The sequence below is a fragment of the Chenopodium quinoa genome, unplaced genomic scaffold, assembly GCF_001683475.1.
Source record: "Chenopodium quinoa cultivar QQ74 unplaced genomic scaffold, ASM168347v1, whole genome shotgun sequence".
Lineage (NCBI taxonomy): Eukaryota > Viridiplantae > Streptophyta > Magnoliopsida > Caryophyllales > Amaranthaceae > Chenopodium > Chenopodium quinoa.
In genome coordinates this window covers 4,320,195-4,340,368 of record NW_018742651.1, presented here as the reverse complement: position 1 = coordinate 4,340,368, position 20,174 = coordinate 4,320,195, and the positions used below count along the sequence as shown (strand labels likewise).

The following is a 20,174-nucleotide window of genomic DNA, read 5'->3' as shown; positions in this document are numbered from 1 at the left end:
TAGCCCCCTTCTCAGCCGATTCTTCTCATAATTCTAGCGAATAAAATTATTTTCTTCTTTAGGAAAAATAATAATCATGTCTTTAGCCACTAAAACCTTCACCCAATACACTCATGATGGTGTCGATCTCTTAATGTTAGAGACAAAAAGGAATTAGATTTATTTCACTTGGGGGGAATTTATGGCATCAAAGGGGTAGATCTAGACCTAGACTTCATACATACCGCTTTAGAATTTTGGAATGTTGATATGCATTGTTTCAGAATAGGGTATGATGAGATTAGCCCTTTGCCAAAGAAATTTGGTGCTATCTTAGGCTTCCCTGCAATAGACCTGGTAGTAATCCCTAGAGTAGATGCATAATACTATAAGGATTTCGAGCGCTTCTTTAATTTAAAGGAAAGGGATTTATCAAAAATAGTAGATGGCAATATAGTTAATTTGAAAGAATTCGCACGCTATTATTTTGATAAACCTCTTTCTGAATCCTTTCATATATATAGAAGAAGGGCGTTTTTATTTTGCATGCTCAATTAATTTTTTCTTAGTAGTGGTAAAAATAATGAGGGTCAATCAATTATAACCACTGTACTAGAACAAATTGAATCAGGGAGGAATCCAATGCCATTAATAGTTGGAGAGACCATGATTAGTCTCGATGAATTGAAAAGGGACCCAAAAACGCCTTTTCGCGGTTCTCCAATTTTATTACAGGTAGAAAAATAACATTTTTAATTACAGAAATCAAAAAATATATTTTTGTATTGTAATAATAATTTTATTTGCATTGCAATTTTTTACAGATGTGGCTAATGGAGAGGCTAGGATTAATTAGCCTTCCGGATGACATCGAAAAATATACTCCCAATTGCTTCGTGAGAAGAAAGAAGCGCATCCCTAAAATTGGGCGCCATGGGTGGAGAAAAGTATTTGAATCAAGTGATTTTGCTATCAAGTGGGTCATCCCATGGTGGAAAATAGAAAGGATGGTTGGTGTTAACAAGCAACCTTTCTGCCGTCTTCCAAGCTTGTCTCGCGTAACATATTATTATCCCTGCAAGGTAAAGAGACAATACGGCTTACTTCAAAATATTCCTTTCGGGGATCTTCGTCCTCCCTATGAGTACCCTGTATCTCAAGAAGTAGATAGATTCGACGCTTACTGGAGCGCTAGACCTTTATGGGAAGTGATTACCCAAAAGGTTCCCCCTTCTTTACCTAATGATGTAAAGAAGTGGTTGCTGAAGAAATCTTCGATTGATCAGGGTAGAACCGATGTGAAGAATCGTCTAGGTGACAAGGTGACACCTGCCAAAGAACGCTTAGGTGCAAGAATTGAATTCAAAACACCTACAATGCCTAGGAAGAAAAATACTACTAGAGACAAAGGAAAAAGGAAAGCTAACACCACAGACAAAAAGGCTTGGGTGGAAAAGAAGCATGGAGTGCTAGCTGAAGGGGAGACAATCTACTCCAAAATTGAATGTAGGTCCTCTAAAGGGTGCCTACTAGCTAAAGTAATGGATGAAGAGGAGGAAGCAGAAAAGAATTGGAAAAGAGCTAATAAGGAAAAGAAAGATTAAAAGCATTGCTTAGCTTTAGATTTATTAGACTTAGATTGTTGCTTTTATTTAAAGTTAATTTATTTCAGCCTTATTTAAATTCCATCAATAATGTAATTTTATTTTATTAATGAAATTTCAGCTTTCAATTAAATTGTTACTTTAAATTTATTTTATTAAAGCAATGAAAATCGAAAAAAATTAATTTTCCAGAAGTTCTTCGAGTACGGAAGTCGAAAATTTTCCGAAAAACACCGAAATTTGCCCAGATTTTATTTCCAAATTGGCACCAGTAATTGGGGTTTGGCGCCAGCTATTGAGGTCTAGCGCCAGGAGCCAATTCTATCGGTTGGCGCTGATGACCTCTGGCTGGCGCTAGGCTCAGTTCTGCGAAGCCAATAATTTGCCGATTTTCTGTTGACTTTTTTAATTGATTCTGGAATGCGGAGATGTCGAAAAATAAAGTGGCCGCACCCGTAAAGGGTTTCCTACGTATCCTTTCCTAAGGAATCAAGCCGAACGTAGCTCTCTTGAGTATCCTACTCAAGTAATTATGGGTAGTATTTCTTAAGTTGGTCAAGATTGGTCATGTTTGAGAATTCATTGCCATCCATATCAGTTAGTTTTGCTGCACCTCCCGACAGGATTGTTTTGACAATGTAGGGACCAGACTAATTAGGTCTAAATTTTCCCCTTGGATCTAAAACATTTTTCTTTAGTGCTTTTAATACCAAATCTCTTACTTTGATATTTCTTGTCTTGAACTTCTTATTAAAATGTCTAGCCATACGAGTTTGATAACATTGAGTGTGATGTAGAGCTTCCAGTCGTTTTTCGTCGAGTAGAACCAATTCTTCGTATCTTGCCCTACTCCATTCCACTTCATCAAGTTTACTCTCTAACGCAATGCATCCATTCCATATACCAAGGAAAATGGCGTATTTCTCGTTGATGTACGGATTGACGTGCGATAACCCCACAATGCGAAGTGAAGCTTGTCAGGCCAATCTTTATAACTTTATGTCATTTTCTCGATGATAGTTTTTAGATTTTTATTAGCTGCCTCGACCGCTCCGTTTGCTTGAGGTCTATAAGGGGAAGAATGATGATGTTGGATGCCATATTTTTGTAGCAATTCTTCACATTCGGCTTGAACGCGAGTTCCATTGTCACTTATCATTTCATGTGGGACTCCATATCGACAAATGATATTTCTCTTGATAAAGAATGCTACATGTTTTGCAGTGAGTTTAGCGTACGATTGCGCTTCGACCCACTTTGTAAAGTAATCTATTGCTAATAAAATAAATTCGTGGCCTCCTATTCCTGGGGGAGTGATTTTACCAATTATGTCAATTCCCCATGTAGAGAATGGCCATGGCGATGTGTAGGTGTAGAGCAAAGATGGAGGGACATGTTGTAAATTGGCATAAATTTGACACTTAGGGCATGTTTTTACGTATTGATGGCAATCCCTATTCATTGTAGTCCAATAATATCCTTCTCGCATTATTTTCTGGACTAACATTTTTCCATTTACATGAGTGCCACAGATTCCTTCGTGAACTATTCTCATTACTCTTTGTGCATCCACCTTTCCTACACATAGAAGAGCTCGACCTTTAGGTACCCTTTTATGTAGCTCATTGTTTATGAGTACATATTGAGAAGCCAAAAGTCTTAATGCTCGCTTTGCTCTTTTATCAGCATGAGGAGGGTATTCTGCATTGGTGACATAGTTGAGTATGTCTGTGTACCACGGTTCTTCTTCTTCTACTTCTTCATCTTGGACTAAATCGTCGTCTTCTATAGCCTGGATATATGCTGGTTTGTGCCTTTTTTCGATAGTTAGAGGCATTTGTTCGATATCCGTGGGAATCCTAACCATTGAGGCTAATCTTTCCAAGGCATCAGCAAATTGGTTTTCTTCTCTAGGTAGATATGTGTATTCTACCTTCTCTAACTGATCGGTAAGAGTTTCCAGATAAGTTTGGTATGGGGCTAGGCTTTCGCTCCTTACTTTCCACCTTTTAGATATCTGATTGATGATTAAAGAAGAGTCTCCGAATATCCTTAACTTCTTTAATCCCAATGCCAAGGCTGTTTCAAGGCCTACCAGGCATGCTTCATATTCAGCAGCGTTGTTGGTAACGTCGAAATCAAGCTTTATGGAGATTGGAACGTGCTCTTCTTTAGGTGATACTAGTAGCACCCCGACGCCACATCCCTTTTGGTTGGAGGCTCTGTCGAAATACAAGGTCCAAGTATCATCTTCAGTGACCATCAAATCTTCATCTGGAAATTCATTGTCCTGTATTGGTGTCGAGTCTTCTATTGGAAAGTCTGCCAGAAAGTCTGACACCACGGATCCTTTAATAGCTTTTTGTGGCATAAACCGTACATCAAACTGCGCTAGATTGACTATCCATCTTGAAATACGTCCATTGAGTGTTGATTTCTCGAACAGATACTTGAGTGGATCCAATCGGGAGACTACGAAAACGGTATGCACCAACATGTAATGTCTCAACTTAGTTGTGGCCCATACCAAGGCGAGGCACAATTTCTCGAGCGGTGTATAGCGTGTTTCATATTCGAGCATCTTTTTACTTAGGTAATAGATTGCGTTCTCTTTGCCTTCTACCTCTTGTACTGCATGGCTCCCATTGTTTCTTTGGTAACCGTCAAGTATAACCTAAGAGGTATTCCGGGAAGTGCTGGCACTAATACGGGAGGATTTGCGAGATAGGCTTTGATCTTGTCAAAGGCTTTTTGACACTCGTCATCCCATATTACTGGTACATTCTTCTTGAGCTTCTTGAAGATTGGTTCACATATCGTTGTCAGTTTTGATATGAACCTACTTATGTATTGCAACCGGCCAATAAATCCTCGAATCTGTTTTTCAGTCTTGGGCGGTGGCATCGACATGATTGCTTTAATCTTGGTTGGATCTACCTCTATTCCTCTAGAGCTTATGACGTATCCCAAGAGCTTGCCTGAGGTGACTCCAAAAGCACATTTTGATGGATTCAACCTCATATTATATTTTCTTAGCCTTTCGAAAAATTTCCTTAAGGCTACTTGATGGCCTGGACGGTCCTTTGATTTCACAATCATGTCGTCGACATATACTTCGACTTCTTTATGCATCATGTCATGGAGTAAGGCAGTTGCTGCACGTTGGTAAGTAGCACCCGCGTTTTTCAACCCAAATGGCATTACCGTGTAGCAGTAAGTGCCCCATGGTGTGATAAAGGTCATTTTCTCCATGTCTTCTTCTGCCATGAGAATCTGATTGTACCCTGCATATCCATCCATGAATGAGAGAAGCGCGTGATTTGCCGTGTTGTCTACCAGAATATCGATATGTGGCAAAGGGAAGTCGTCCTTTGGGCTTGCCTTATTTAGATCTCGATAGTCAACACACATCCTTACCCTTCCGTCTTTCTTTGGAACTGGGACGACGTTGGCGACCCATTGGGGGTATTTGGATACCTTGATGAAACCTGCAGTTACTTGTTTTTGAACTTCTTCTTTTATTTTAAGTGCTACGTAGGGTTTCATTCGACGCAACTTTTGTTTTACAGGTTTCATTCCTGGGATTAGTGGTATAGTGTGTTGAGCTATATCTCTGTTAATGTCTGGCATATCTTCATATGACTAAGCAAATACATCGATAAATTCTTAAGTAAGTTAATTAAATCGGTTCTTTCTTGTTTACTCAATGTTAGTCCGATTTTAACTTCTCTTTTATGAGTTGAATCATTCGAGATGTCAACTGTTTCAGTTTCTTCGATTACCGGTGTTTTCTTTTCGAGTGTTTCCATTGCTTTAATAATTTCTTTGTCTTTTTCATCGTTAGCTAAGCAATGCTCGTCATCTTGGGTTAGGGAAGAACACAAGAAGTAAGGAGAATGAGAAATATTATTATACTCTGAGATCATTACATCAAAGAGTGATATGTCCTCAGGGACTGGATCACTAATTATCCTAGGAGAAGAAATAGGGAGGGGAGGTGTTATTGCTAAAGACTTAGAAGACTCTAAGGGGAAAGACTCTGACTCTGACTCGGACTCTGACTCAGACGACTCTTCGAACATCGGCCCTTGCCCTGTCGTGATTGATATCTTCCTTCCTCTTGGAGTAGTCACTTTGATAGTCTTGCGCCACCCTTGTAGTGATCCTTCGGCTGGAGTAATTAGCTTCGAGGGGTCGAAGTTTTCGCTTTGTAGGACTGTTTGAATGAACGAAGAGTTATCTTCTTTATAAGTTGGCTCATTCTTTTCTCGCCCGAACAGTAATCCCATGACGTTAAAGTCAAAGCATGGGGGTGCTTTCTCCTTATGGACGGGAGTTGGAATTTCATCAGTGAAGTAGCAATCCAAGAAAATCTTGAATCCTGGTTGTCGTATGCCGTTTACGAAAAATGGCTCGGGAAATTCATGGCATGGATAGTCCTCTCCTTCTTTTATGAACCGACCATTAAGCGTAAGAGGGTACTGATCCATTGGAATTGCTTTCTTTTGAATGCGAGTGTCCCTACGTGCTTTCAACTTTTCCTGGGCTCGCTTGAGATCTTTCCGAGTCGGCTCAAAACCAAGTCCGAAAGTATCTAGCTTAGGGAGGCCAGGTGACTCCAGCGATTTTGCTATCCCTTTCTTCTTTCCTAGGGTCATCCCAGGGAAGTGTCCTTGCTTCTTTAGCATGGTGTTGACGATCATGTTGGAATGGGGGTCATGGAAAAGAGATGTCCTTTCATCCTCCTGGATTAAGGAGACTTCTTCGTTAAAGCCCCATAGGTCTTCATCATCTTCGTCGTGCTCCACATTGATGATTGGATTCTCTATGGATTTGATTCTCATTGGCGAAGCATCAATAGTGATTGGAATTCCCCCAACTATGGTTTTCACTTGTTGGTGGAGAGATGAAGGGACGACCTTTAGATCATGAAGCCAAGGGCGTCCCAACAGCAAGTTGAATGAGGCTTTGATGTCTACTACTTGAAAAGTAGTAGCATGTTCTATTGCTCCTGCCGTCACATTTAGGGTTATTTTGCCAAGAGCTTGACGGCGAGTATTATCGTAGGCTCTTATTCCTTGTGTGGACGGAGTTAAATCTTCTTCCCTTATGCCGAGCATCCTCGCAGTTCTAAGTGGACAGACATTGATAGCTGATCCATTGTCTACAAGAGTCATGGGAACATTCATTCTTTTGCAGGCTACCGTGAGGTTTAATGTCTTATAATGTTTGTCACCTTATGGGGGTAAATCTTTGTCAGAGAAGGTGATCAGATTAATCAGACTAGGAAGGTCACTTGTGAGGAAGTTGGCTAGTCCCTCAGGATTAGTGTCAGAATCTATCCCGATTTTATCCAAGGCATTCATTACAGCCAACCTATGCTCTCGAGATGTTGCCAGGAGCTTCCATACATTCATCTCAACTTTTCTCTTCTTAAACTGTTTAACAATGTCGTTGTCTTCGATGATAGGTACGGGAACTTGTTGTACGGTAGGCATAGGTTGTGTTGAAACGGGAGGTTGCATCCTCCCGGATCTTGTGAAGACGTCTATTGATGAATCTTCTTCAGCCCAAATGTCGTCTGTGGTGTATGATACAGAAGGTGAAGGTCCTACTATGTCCTTTAGGTAGACATCTTCTTCATCACTGTCCCACACTCCATTAACGGTTATATCCTCTTCTTGTTAAACTTGGACTAATTTCTTTTCATCAATCATTTTCTGTACCAAATCCTTGAATTTGAAACAGTTTTCTATGGTGTGCCTCCCTGATTGATGGTATTGACAGTAATATCTATCTGTCCTTTTTAATGACTCAAATGGTCTCGGTTCGAGAGGTTTGACCTCGCCACTCTCGGAGAGCATTTCGAACATTTGCGCATATGGGATCCCAATTGGAGTGTAGATTCTATTGCTCTTCTTGGGTTTTTCGGTGACTTGTAAGGGAAAATATTTTGCCTCATAAGTCGTTCTCACTGGTGCGAATTCTCTTTTAGGTTCTTCCTTTGGACATGGAAGCTCATCATATTTCTTGTGGAGTTCGTTCATAACTTTGAGAGCTTCACGTAGTAGTTGCGATGCTTCCTTCATAGACAGTGTGAGCAATTGTATGTCTTCCTTATTTTTCGGTTCTAGAAGGTTATCTCTGACATCGAAAAAGATCTCCTCTCCTTTTTCTATGACATTGATTTCTTCGACAGGCTTAATGAGAGATGAGGGGTCAACCTCGTTTTCTTCATCGGAGATAGCCAAAGTATGAGCTAGAGGTGCATTGTCCATGCTTGGCTTCTTACTGGAAGGGGGCAACGACAGTTTGTTATTGTCGATTAGGTCTTGGATAGCTTCCTTAAGCTTCCAACAGCTTTCAGTAGAATGGCCCCTACCTTGGTGATACTTGCAATGTGCGTTGGGGTTCCAGTTAACCGACCTCTTCTCAACTGGTGGATCCCCAAATGGTCCAATGAGAGTTATAAGACCTTTTTCATTTAATCGATCAAATGCGGTGTCATAACTCATGCCAATAGGAGTGAAGTTCCTCCTAAATGGTTTCTTCTGTCCTTGGTTGTTCATGGCGAGGACTTCTCCTAGATTAAAGGTGCTAACGTTATTTGAGTGGGCGGTTTTGGAAGAAAAAGGATTGTCGTTCTTCTTTCCTTTTCAGCCACTGTTGGAGTTATTGTTGGCAGCTTTTGACTTAGCCAAGTCATATTCAATATTGATCCCAATATCATAAACAGCCTTAAAGGTATGGAGGTTATTTTGATATTTAAGATGTTTGGAATATTTTTCTTGGAGATTCTTGATAAACAGTCTCACAGATTCTTTTTCACTTGGTACCTCAATCATTTTAGCTGAGGTTTCTCTCCACTTGTTAAAGAAAGAGGTGAAGCCTTCATTCTCTTTCTGTTTGAGGATTTCAAGTTCTCTATGGTCAGTCTCGACTTGAATGTTGCATTTGTACCTATCAACGAAAGCGTTTGCTATAGACTCCCAGGTAGAGGTCTTTTCTTTCTCAAGAGAAAAGAACCATTGTTGGCAAACGATCTCGAGAGATAGTGAGAAAAGAGAAGGGAAGACCTTCTTATCAATACCCTTGATACTCATTATTGTTTCAAATGCTCTTAAATGGAAGTATGGATTGTCGATTGCTCTAAATTTTGGGATGTCGTTGGCGTTGAACTTCTGCGGAAGAAGATCTTTATCCACCGAGACCCCTTGTGATGTGAGTTCTTGAAACTTGTAGTCACTAGACAACTTGCTTAGGCTCTCTTGCATGAGGTCCATTTGTTGTTGTTTCACGGGATCATCGATCCTAAGTGCGAGAAGCTTCAGTGTCTCGGTCACAGTAGCCAGTTGGTTCTTAAGATCATTGACTTCTTCTTGAGTTGCCATTATAACCCTTGCTTTCCTCTTGCGAGCTAGAGGTTTGTCGAAAAGTTGGACTTGTACGAAGAGGTTATCTTTGATTAATCGTCCTTCCTTTCTTGACCACACGCTGTAAATTAAACCATTTTGCGTTTTAATTACTTGACTTTATGGTTTATTTTAAAAAAAAGGGTGCATATTTTTGGCAAAAATAATGTACATATTTTTAAGGAACTAAGTATTATTATTTATATTTGGAGGATTAATATCCGACTTACCCCCCTAAAAAAATGACGGAAAAAACACGCACACAAGACTCTCTTAATCATGGTCAAAGCATGTGTATTGGTGTGTGCATTGAGTGCTTGGACTCTTGTGTAAGACCATGGGACTTAGTGCCTAGACTCGATCATTGATTCAATTAAACATTATTGACAGCAAAATTAATCGAATTAAACAGAAAACTGATTAATTAGACTTTAGGTGATGACTCGACAAATAATCCGAATTGTCGGCCAAGCGATAGGACCGGCGTCACACTGTGGAGGTTGGCGCCAGACAACTTAGCTGTCGTCAGGTGCTACACACCATAGTGTGGCGCTACAGCTCAGACCTTGGCGACAATAGTGGAGCTTCGGTCTGGTACTGTTTTCGGTATTATTAGTCAACTAGGGTTAGCCTAAAGTCGTACTAGGTCAATTCCGATTGAGAAATTAGACTTTATTGACTCAAATTAAATAATCAATTAATTAATTAATTAATTAGGCAAAGTTCTTTAAGCCATAAATTTATTTATTCTCAACACAAATCAACAAACGGTTAAGAGAAACATAGAATATATATGCACAACAAATAATGCACAATTAGTCAAGTAGGCACAATATGATGCAATGTGTTCGCAACCTAACCATGGCTCTAGTTCTCTAAAGTTCGGGATATGGTTTAGTCAAAGAGGGTCCATGGTTAATTGTCCGAATGCACCGCGCGGAAGCCTAACCGTGAAAGGTTGGCGCGAGTAGATGGGACACCGCGAGTTTTAGAAAAAACTCGCTTCCATGGTTTGGTGAATTCAACATCTCGCATGTACCCTTTATTGCACGGAGCGTTCAATCGGGTAGATGGAGCATGAATTCCCAGAGGGTTATGTCCATATGTAGAACACATATGGGTTTCAAAAGAGTGAGAAAAAATTCAATCAGGAAGTAGGATCGAGCAAACAATACGAAAAACCAGTCGAAATTTGAACGCATATTTCTGGCTCGGTATTGGGGGAAATTGGCGCCAGCAAACAGAGACTGGCGCCAGTTTTAAATTGTAGCGCCTGGCGCCAATACTGTCGTCTGGCGCTACGGCTAAAAGTCTGGCGCCAAGCTTTTGCCCCTGACGCTACTTCCCACATGCCTCAGCAGCTTTCTGTGCTCGATAAAATTTTTCAGTTTCGCGCGGTGTTATTTCTGTCCTAGTTGTGAAAGATATTTCCCAACTTTCCTACGTGTAAAATCCTACGTTTTTAACTCATTACGGATGGTCTTTCCAATGAGATCTTTTTTATGCATATGACAATAATATTAATCAAAATTACGCACATGAAATACTTAGAACTTTTCGAGTCTCATCCACTCATTCTAAATCATTGCCGAAACAAATTCAGGAATTAAAATAGAAATCCTCCCCAGTGGAGTCGCCAAAAACTGTAGGGAATAATTTTAAGCCTTTAAAATCCCACTAGCTTGAACCCCACTGTGATCATACACTAAAGTACGGTGGCGTCCAAAAGGGAAGAAGATAGAGCAAAAGAGTCGCCAACAAGTTTTTAAGGAACTTGTAAACCGTTCACGAGGTGAAGGTTACACCCCTTAACGATCCAAGAGATCGTCAACTCCATAAGGTCATGAACCAAATAAGGGTTCGGGGATGATGGTACAAATCCAACCTAAAAGAGATTAAACCTGCCCTAATAATAGGCCTCTACTTTATTCTGATCATATTCATGTGCGCTTTTTAATTAACATGCAATCAATAGGATTACCCTAAACTTGTTTGTCTATGTTGGTTGAATATTAATGCACAAACAAAACTATTATTGGCGATCACTTGAATTATAATCACAATTAACCCTAGCAAGATTATTAATTATCTTATTAAGCGTGATTACAAGTACCAATTCCTTTTAACATGCATAAAGGGTGATCAAGCAACAAATAAATATCAAGCAACATAATAATCATAATAATAATAATAACAATATTCATAATCATAAATTATAACGATTATAATCATAATTAATTATAATAATCATAATTATAATAATATTCATGTTAAAGCATAATAAAAGTAAGATCCTAGGCATGATAATAACAAGATTAATAACAAACCCTAGCATGTCACTAAGCAATAAAAATCAAATCTTTAATCCTAACATGATACTAACAATCATAAATATTAGGAAGAAAATAAAAGACATCATAGCAATCATACTTAATATTAAAAATAACCTAGACATGATACTAGGAATATCATAATAACAATATAAACATGATTTCTATATCATAACATCAATAAATCAATTAAAGTACTTATTTCGATGCCTTGTACCTCTTTCTAATTACAAAATACACGCGTTAGTAACTTCAAGGAAAATAATAAACAAACAATTAAACTAAATAATTGAAAGAGAGATTTGGGACCAAACCCTCAGAAATTAAACCTTTCACGTCTAGGGCGAAGGCAACTTCGAATATGGCTAGGTGTTTCTTGATCTTGTGAATGCGGAATTTTGTATGAGAAAAACCAAGTTTTGAAAAAGATGAATGAAAGAGATGAATGATTAAGAGATGAATGAAAACTTGTGAATGAGGAGAATTGGTGAATCAAAACGGAGTTTTTGATACGATATTTATAGAGAAAATCAGCCAAAAAAGATAATTTAACAAAACAGAGTCTAACGCTCAGGAAACAGAGCTGGCGCCAACCCTGGCTAGCTGGCGCCAGGCACCAATAGCTAGCGCCTGGCGCCAAGGCCTGGGGTTGGACGCCAAGCTTGATTTTGACGCGTTTTCGAAATCAGATAAATTTACCGTACTGGAGGATAAAATAATTTAATTTCTTCGAAAATGCTATTTGATTTTGATTAAAACTCTGAAAAGTCAACAAAGTCAACTTATCAATGCTAATTGAATTAGGAATGAAAAGAACCTTTTAGAAGATTCTAGAAGACTAAAACCTTTCCTAATTGCATTAGGAATGATAAATCATATTAGGCCCTCCCCTAGATCATTGGGCCGCACATAAAGCTCAAACCGGGCCCAGTTTAGTAAGTTGGCCATAACTTCCTCAATATTCATCGGAACTGGGCTTATAATATATCATAGGAAAGGTATTTGCTAGCCCCATCCAACTACACCATTATTGGACCCATATCATGGACCAAACAAACTGGATTGGCTGTTTTCTTAAAATACAGTTTTCAAAAAAACAGAGAGAAGAGAAAAGAAAATAAAACTTTCCGCGACACTAGACCTTTCCACACTTTCGTTTCATTCGATTATGATTCGACGTGAAAGGTACTCATCACTGGGTTTGGTTTTGGGGAGACACAAATGGGTGTCTACAATATATATCCCGTAACAGATGGGAAGTATACACACTTAATAAAATTCTATCATATATTTCTCTATATTTAATAGTACTAATAAAGTATTCTCTTCATACTTGATAACTCGATTTATTCATTGTGAAACAAATGCTAAAACTCTAAAAGCGCCTTATTTGGAGTATTATTTTTTTATAACTCATACTAAATGATAAACGGTTTAAGTTTACAATAAACCCCTTTTGTTTTTGATGGATATAGTCAAACTGGGCTTAATTCATATTTCTGGATAATTTGTTTGTTTATAATGTCATCTGTTTAGCCCGGGCGATGCCCCGGATCTATACGTTAAATATTTTTTACTTCGAATTATAGTTTTCTTGTATTATATTCCCTCCGTCCCCGAATGATAGTCACTTTTTTCATTTTTGGACACCCAAAATGTTAGTCACATTTCACAATTTTTGTTCCCATACAATAACACAAAATTACTTATATGCCCTCAATTTTTTTGGCTTTATTATCTGTGATACCCAAAATACCCTTAAAATTGTATTTGTACCTGTGCCATAATGAATGAATTGTCTCCCTTGATTTTTGGTGTTTTGAATATTTTTGTAACGTTGCTTTCTCTCTCTTAATTTCTCTCTCTTCTTTTCTCTCTCTTCATTTATGTGGTTTTCTGGGTTCTTCCATTGAAGAACGACTCATTTCTTCATTCTCTCTCTTCAAATTGAGCAAGTTGGGGTTGAAAATCGCCGGAAAAATTGTTGATTTTTGTTGTACGTGTTCGAACGAATCAAAGCCCTCAACTAATTTTGTGAATCCGCCCTTTTTAAAGGTGATAGGTATCCTTTTTTTCGATTTCCTGTATATTTAATTTTTGCAATTTTCTGTTCTGAGTAATTTGATTATATGGGGTATTTCTTGATTCTTTATGATGTTTTACTGAAATAATTACATTTTTGGGATTATTTTTGCCGATGTTTAATTCTTTGCCATGGATCTTGATTTCGTTCAATGCTATGGTGTATGATTTGGATTTAAAATATCTTCCCCTAAATCATGATTATATTGTGAATATTTTTGTTTGCGATTTTATATATTTGCCCTAGAGTAAGGTTATTTGTTCAATTTTGTGAATTAGGGTTTCACTGTTCACTTGAATTAGGGTTTCACTGTTCACATGATTTAGGGGTCACTGTTCAATTGCATGTATATTTATCTATTCAATTGCATGTATACTTCACTATTCAATATATGAGAGCTATGACTTATGAAACAATGTTAGAGGTTTAGTTATGTATTGTTGACATTGTTATAACATGAGTCCTTTTGTTTGAATGCTTCGAAATAGGAACAACGGACCCATTGTTATGCATCTTGAGTGATTTTATACTCATATACTCATGTTGGTTTGATGTGTGGTTGTCTTTAGTACTTGTGTACTCATATAATGATATTGGTTTGATGTGTGGTTGTCTTAAGTACTTGTATACTCATATAATGATATTGGTTTGATGCGTGGCTATCTTGAGTACTTGTATACTCATATAATGATATTGGTTTGATGTGTGGCTGTCTTGAGTACTTGTATACTCATATAATGATATTGGTTTGATGTGTGGCAATCTTGAGTACTTGTATACTTATATACTCATGTTTGTGTGAGGTGTGGCTGTCTTGAGTACTTATATACTCATTTAATGATATTGGTTTGATGTGTGGCTGTCTTGAGTACTTGTATACTCATATAATGATATTGGTTTGATGAGTGGTTGTCTTGAGTACTTGTATACTCATATAATGATATTGGTTTGATGTGTGGATGTCTTGAGTACTTGTATACTAATTTAATCTTGCTGGTTCCATGTTTGGGTGTCTTGTTTGCTTGTATACTCATACACTCATGTTGGTTTGATGTGAGGTTGTCTTGAGTGATTGTACACTCATTTAAACATGCTGGGTCAATGTGAACTCATTTAAACTTGGTTTTTTGATGGTTAGCTATCTTAATTGGTTACATGTTGATTAAGCCATGATTGAGTGAGTCCCCTGGTTTCTTTTCAGGTTGCTTGTGACCATGAGTCAGTCCCCTGGTTCAAAAGAATCACACTCTCATCACACTCACAGCTATGAAATGTATAGAAAGCAGAAGGCAAGCAGAGAAGAGGTTGATAAACCATCTAATTCTCCAGCCAAACCACCAAAATCTCCAGCAAAACTCCCATCTACCTCTAATGTGAAAGCTCCTGCCAACTTTCCTGTCAAACCCCGTGTTCCCATTCCTTTGGACCAACAAACTAGTTCACTTGCTGACAGGACATTTGCTGATTCCAGATCACACTACACATCTGAGTCCTACCACTGCACTAACCGTGACTGTGAAGGCAGTGGCTGTGATGGGGAGCACAGTTACAGCAATGAGACTTTGAGAATTAGATTTGGAATTGTCTCAACAGGAATGCCTCCTGCAGACTCTGACTATTGGCCTCATAATTGGTACAGAAGGCAATGCAGGAAGAAGGGTTTGCCAAGACCCTATGACAATGTTGACTCAGACTTCTCAGACTCCAATGATGATGATAGTGGTTGCTCCCCTTCTAAGTTGCCTATGTCCCAGAGAAAGGATTCTGATAATGAATCTCACAGCTAAGTTTCAGAATGACTTGGTGTTATTTGTTGTGGTTTCTTTTGTTTTCTAAGATTGGGGATAATTGAATGTGATGGTTGGTTGTATTTAGAACATGATGATTATCTTGTTGGTTTTTTTTTTGTTTTTTTTGTTGCTGTTGATGATGATGATCTTTGGTAGTCTTGTTGATATGCTCTTTTGGGTTGGGTTTTAATTTTGTTGCCTATTATCATGATATGTTGGTTGGATATGCCTTGTTGGTTGCCTATGTTGGTTGGATATGCCTTGTTTGGATATGCCTTGTTGGTTGCCTAAAATTGTACTTGTATACTCATGTTGGTTTGATGTGTGGCTGTTTTGAGTACTTGTATACTCATGTCGGTTTGATGTGTGGCTGTTTTGAGTACTTGTATACTCATGTTGGTTTGATGTGTGGTTGTTTTGAGTACTTGTATACTCATGTTGGTTTGATGTGTTGCTGTCTTGAGTATATGCCTAGGATGAGGTCTGTGATGATATTTTTTTTGTGCATTTAGAAGGCATATAGGATCTTGTTCATGTCATTTAGACCACAAGGTACCATCTTCCTCAAGGAATCTATAAAGCATGATATAAGTTTTATTTGGCTGCTCAATTTGCTTATTATGATAAAAACTTTAAAATCTGAGACCTTTTGTCATAACATGTCCTTACACTTAGTGTGTTATTACCAATGGGATATATGTTTAGATGTTCAAATTATTGACCACTTCACAATTATCCCATTAGGTAATAAGACATTATGTGAGTGAATGTGATTTGATAAGGTCAATGATGAATGATGGGAGTATGATGTTAGGAGGCATTTTGTTTTTGCCATATAACATGTATTGTGTTTTGGTTTCTTGTTTGGTTAGATGAGATTGCTTGTGTGTCCTTTGTGTGAGCTTGTATTCCACAATATAAGTCTTCAATGATATGCACTAAATGGCCTGAGACCTTGTGTATGTTGTAATTTAACTTATGATACTTATGTTGTTCAACACTTGGGGTGTGTAAGTAGTTTAAACAATGGTATTTACCTATTTATACACTCCATCTGTTGAAACAACATAAGGTGTTGGTTTTATTTGACAATGATGAGTCTTTTTTGTTGAGATGCCCAACTTTAAATGCCCTATCATTCTGCTGTCCTTAGAGAATAACTCAGACTACTCTTGAATTATTTTCTTTGCTGACTATGGATTGTGTGTGGATGTTTGGTTGGTGTGTCAATGATGCTTGGGGACAATCTGAGTTAACAATAAAAGAGTGCAATGACATTTTTAGAGCACTTTGTTTTCCAAAATAAAATGCATGTTTCATTCCATAATAAAGGATTTTTACATATTTATATTCACCTAATGTCTTAAGCAAAAGATAAGAACAAAAAATAAAAATAAACATGCCAAATTTTTTTACACTTGACCCCTATTCACTACTCTGCATTGGCATTTGAAGTAGATTCCTCATGATCATTGGCCATAACAGGCCTATATGCCTCTGTGTTTGGTCTTTCTTCTGTGTTGTGCTCTTCATTTGCTTGTGTGTTGTCAATGTTGACCTCTTCAGTGTCTTGCTCATCATCTGAGTCTGGCTTGTCCATGTACACTCTCTCCCATGCATCAATCACATCCCACATAGGAGCTTTTATAGGATCTTGTATCCTTCCCTCTCTTTCCAACTTATCTTTGTTAACATGTGGAGGTTCAAATCTGTTAGAACCTTTACTTTTCATAATTTGGTTCATTGTGTGGCACAAAGTTACCTACACCTTGAACAGCCTATTAGGAGGTAGCTCACTAAATGCATCTTCAACAGCCTTTATGAACTGGTCTGGTGTCTTAGCCATTTTCTTGTGTAAACCATTTCCTTTTGTTAAATATGACCTATGTGTTTTTTTAGTCAGTATAAACCATTTTTCATCAATATGTACTGTATTGTACATTGACTGGTACACTCTTTTTGTGCCTGGTGAATCTCCTACAATGCTGTTGAGTATGAATCTCAGCTTATCTAATCTGTTTGCTGGTGTAAGCTTTGGCTTTAATGCATTTGTGTGAGGTCTGACTTCCCCTCTCTCAATCAGTCTCTGGATTGTGCTTTTACCAACATCTGTTGCATCAGGGGAAGGAGTTTGGTTTAAGTTGAACCCAATGTTGTCATGGTTATTTTCTGAGTCAATCCCATCATCGTAGGCAAAGTTGAGATCATACTCAAACATTTCAGCATCATTAGCAGCAGCATCTTCATCCATGTCATCATTCAAATTGAAGTCTGAAGCCATTTGGAGTTGGAGGCAATGATGTATTTTGGGTGTCTTTGAAATGTTTTTTTTAAAAAAAAGTGTCAATGTTTTTTCTTGAATTGTTCTCTGTAAAATTCCCTCTCAAATGATTTGAAAATTTGAAAAGGAGTGGTTTTTATAAGGATTTTTGTTTTAACATTAGTCATGAATCCGTGTACTTTCATTCTATTGGATGATGTAATTTTTCAGCTAATTTGATTGGTTAAAAATCAATCACATGGATTACAAATGCATTGCTTTATTTTCATTGGCTGTGTAATAAAGACAAAAAAAACCCAAAGGTTTCTCTTTGTAATACGCCCTTTTTAATGACAGCAACTTTCTCTCTACCTTTTGTTTTGCAAATGATTAGGTTTTAGTTCCCAAGTACTTCATTTATTTCTCCTTAATTCCCGTGATTTTCACCCAAAAGTGACTATCATTCGGGGACGGGGGGAGTAATAATCTTAAATACTTTTATTATAGATTTAGATTAAGAAAATAATTTGTATAAAACAAAAATATCATGCCATACATTAACTATATTCAAGAAGAATAAATAAACAAAAGTATTAGATAACAAAGATGGTATGACTTATCCATTTTATAATGAACTCGAGTTCAATTCTTGACATAAGCATTTTTAAGTTGATATGTTCTAATTCTCCTTGGTGACGTGGCATGTTCTTAGTATAATAGAGGTGTGCCACGTGGCGTGTATTCTTGATTAGAAACGCCTTTTAATATATACTACCTCTCTTTTTCTTCTTTAAACCTTAATAATGTATTCTTTTCTTTTTTTCTTCAATAATTTTATTTAAAAAATAATCATCCCAAAAAATCACAACGGAAATTCCGTCGAATCGTCAATCTGTAAAACGCAGTCGTCTTTCTCTTCCTCCCCAATTCATCAATGGCTTTTACTTACGATCCCTTCAAACAGTAAGCTTCTCATCTCCCTTCAATTCTATCTCTTTTACAACACTACTTAATTTCTGATTTTGGGGTTTTTTTTTTTCCTAATTGTATAAAAAAAAGGGAGCCAATTAAGCAGCAACAACAAAAGAAAAAAGGGCCCAATTTCTTACTCATGCTCCCTCTTATCTACGCTCCTGTTCTTCCTCTCAGTAATTTCCTCTTATTTCTTCTAATTTTTTTTTAATTTTTCTGGGTTTTTGTTTATCTTAATTTTGATTTATTTATTGATTTTGATTTCTGGGTGCAGTTAGAATATCATTGAGGCATAAACCTGTTATTAGGGATCGACTCCGCCGCAACCACCTCCGTCTTATCCACTGTTGGCGCCACCTCTGGACCCACTTCTCTTCCCCACCACAGTACAAATGTCGTCGACCTTCATTTGACAATTTCCAGCATTTCCAAAACCACCATTAATCTCATAATTTCCCAGAGTTCTTCCCCCAAAATTCATAATACGACTTTTTTCCCCAAATTTTGTCCAATTTAGACTACTTCTCCGAAATTCCAATTATTTTGTCCAAAAAAAAAAAAAACCGGCCATTTTTCCAAACATTTTGACATTTTCATCCCCAAAAATCCAACTACATTACTCCCAAAAATTCAACATTGGCTGCTTTTTTTTAAAAAAAAAAATCGTCTTTGGTGTTGCTACCGTAGAGCAACGAAATTCAGAAAAGTGAATTTTTTTTAGAGATTTAATCATCTATGTTTCTTGAGATTTAATCTAATTTTTTGTTGTAAAAAAATTAATTTTGGCTAAAGATTTGAAGAGAAAAGAAGAAGAAATTAGGGTTTAAAGAGGGGAAGGAAAAAAACCCAGATCTGAATATTGAGGAAAGAGAAAGATATTGGAGTAGCTTGGTCTCTAAACTAATAAAAATTAAAGTTTTTTAATAAATTGTGACAAAAAAAATGAGTCATGGTCCCTAAACTATGCTGACTAGGCTAAGTCCCTAAAATATTTGGTCGGAAAGGCTAAGAGTGGTGGTTGAGGGACCAAAAGTGCACAAAAAAGTTGACAGGGACTAAAAGTGCACAAATACAAAAGTTTAGGAACTATATTTTACCTTTACTCTTTAAATTTACATAATTCTAGTATGTTTTATTTTTAAACATGATAAATTTCAATAATACTAATGTGGTATTAAGGCTTCAATTCAATAATACTCCCTCCATCTTTTTATTACATGCCAATATTTCTTTTTTAGGTCATCAAAATTAAGTGTCTGTTTTTATTTATAGGTTGTACTTTTTTACAGTATTATTCTCTTTTTGATAATTTGTCATCCTTTTTTTTTGTACTTTAACACCAATTTCCAATAATTTCTCTCTCCTAATTCCTAACCACTTTTTCTTTCACTCTATCTCTCTCTAACTCCACATGCATAGTTAAACTATTCTCGTACAAAATGAGAAATAGACATATAATAAAAGGATATAGGGAGTACTATATATGGTTTTAATGGTAGACAAAATATACCATTAAATTTAATTTCTCATAAATGACCAAAATGCCCTTACGTTGTATGAGTATATAATAAATTATATCTCCTCCTATTGTCCCCACTCAAACCCGGTGTAGGGAATATTTCAAGCATTACCCCTGCTTGAACCCCACTGTGATCATACATTAAAGTACAGTGGCGTCCAAAGGGAAAGAAGATAGAGCAAAAGAGTCGCCAACAACTTTTAGGAACTTGTAAACCGTTCACAA

General features: G+C 37.3%; 1 long non-coding RNA gene across 1 annotated transcript; it reads left to right on the top strand.

The window, feature by feature from the left end:
• Positions 1–18,129: 18,129 nt before the first annotated feature.
• LOC110721990 lies at positions 18,130–19,256 on the top strand. The gene is made up of 3 exons (XR_002511503.1): positions 18,130–18,421; positions 18,518–18,606; positions 18,705–19,256. It is a non-coding gene; the product is annotated as an uncharacterized LOC110721990 (long non-coding RNA).
• The last annotated feature ends 918 nt before the right edge of the window (positions 19,257–20,174 follow it).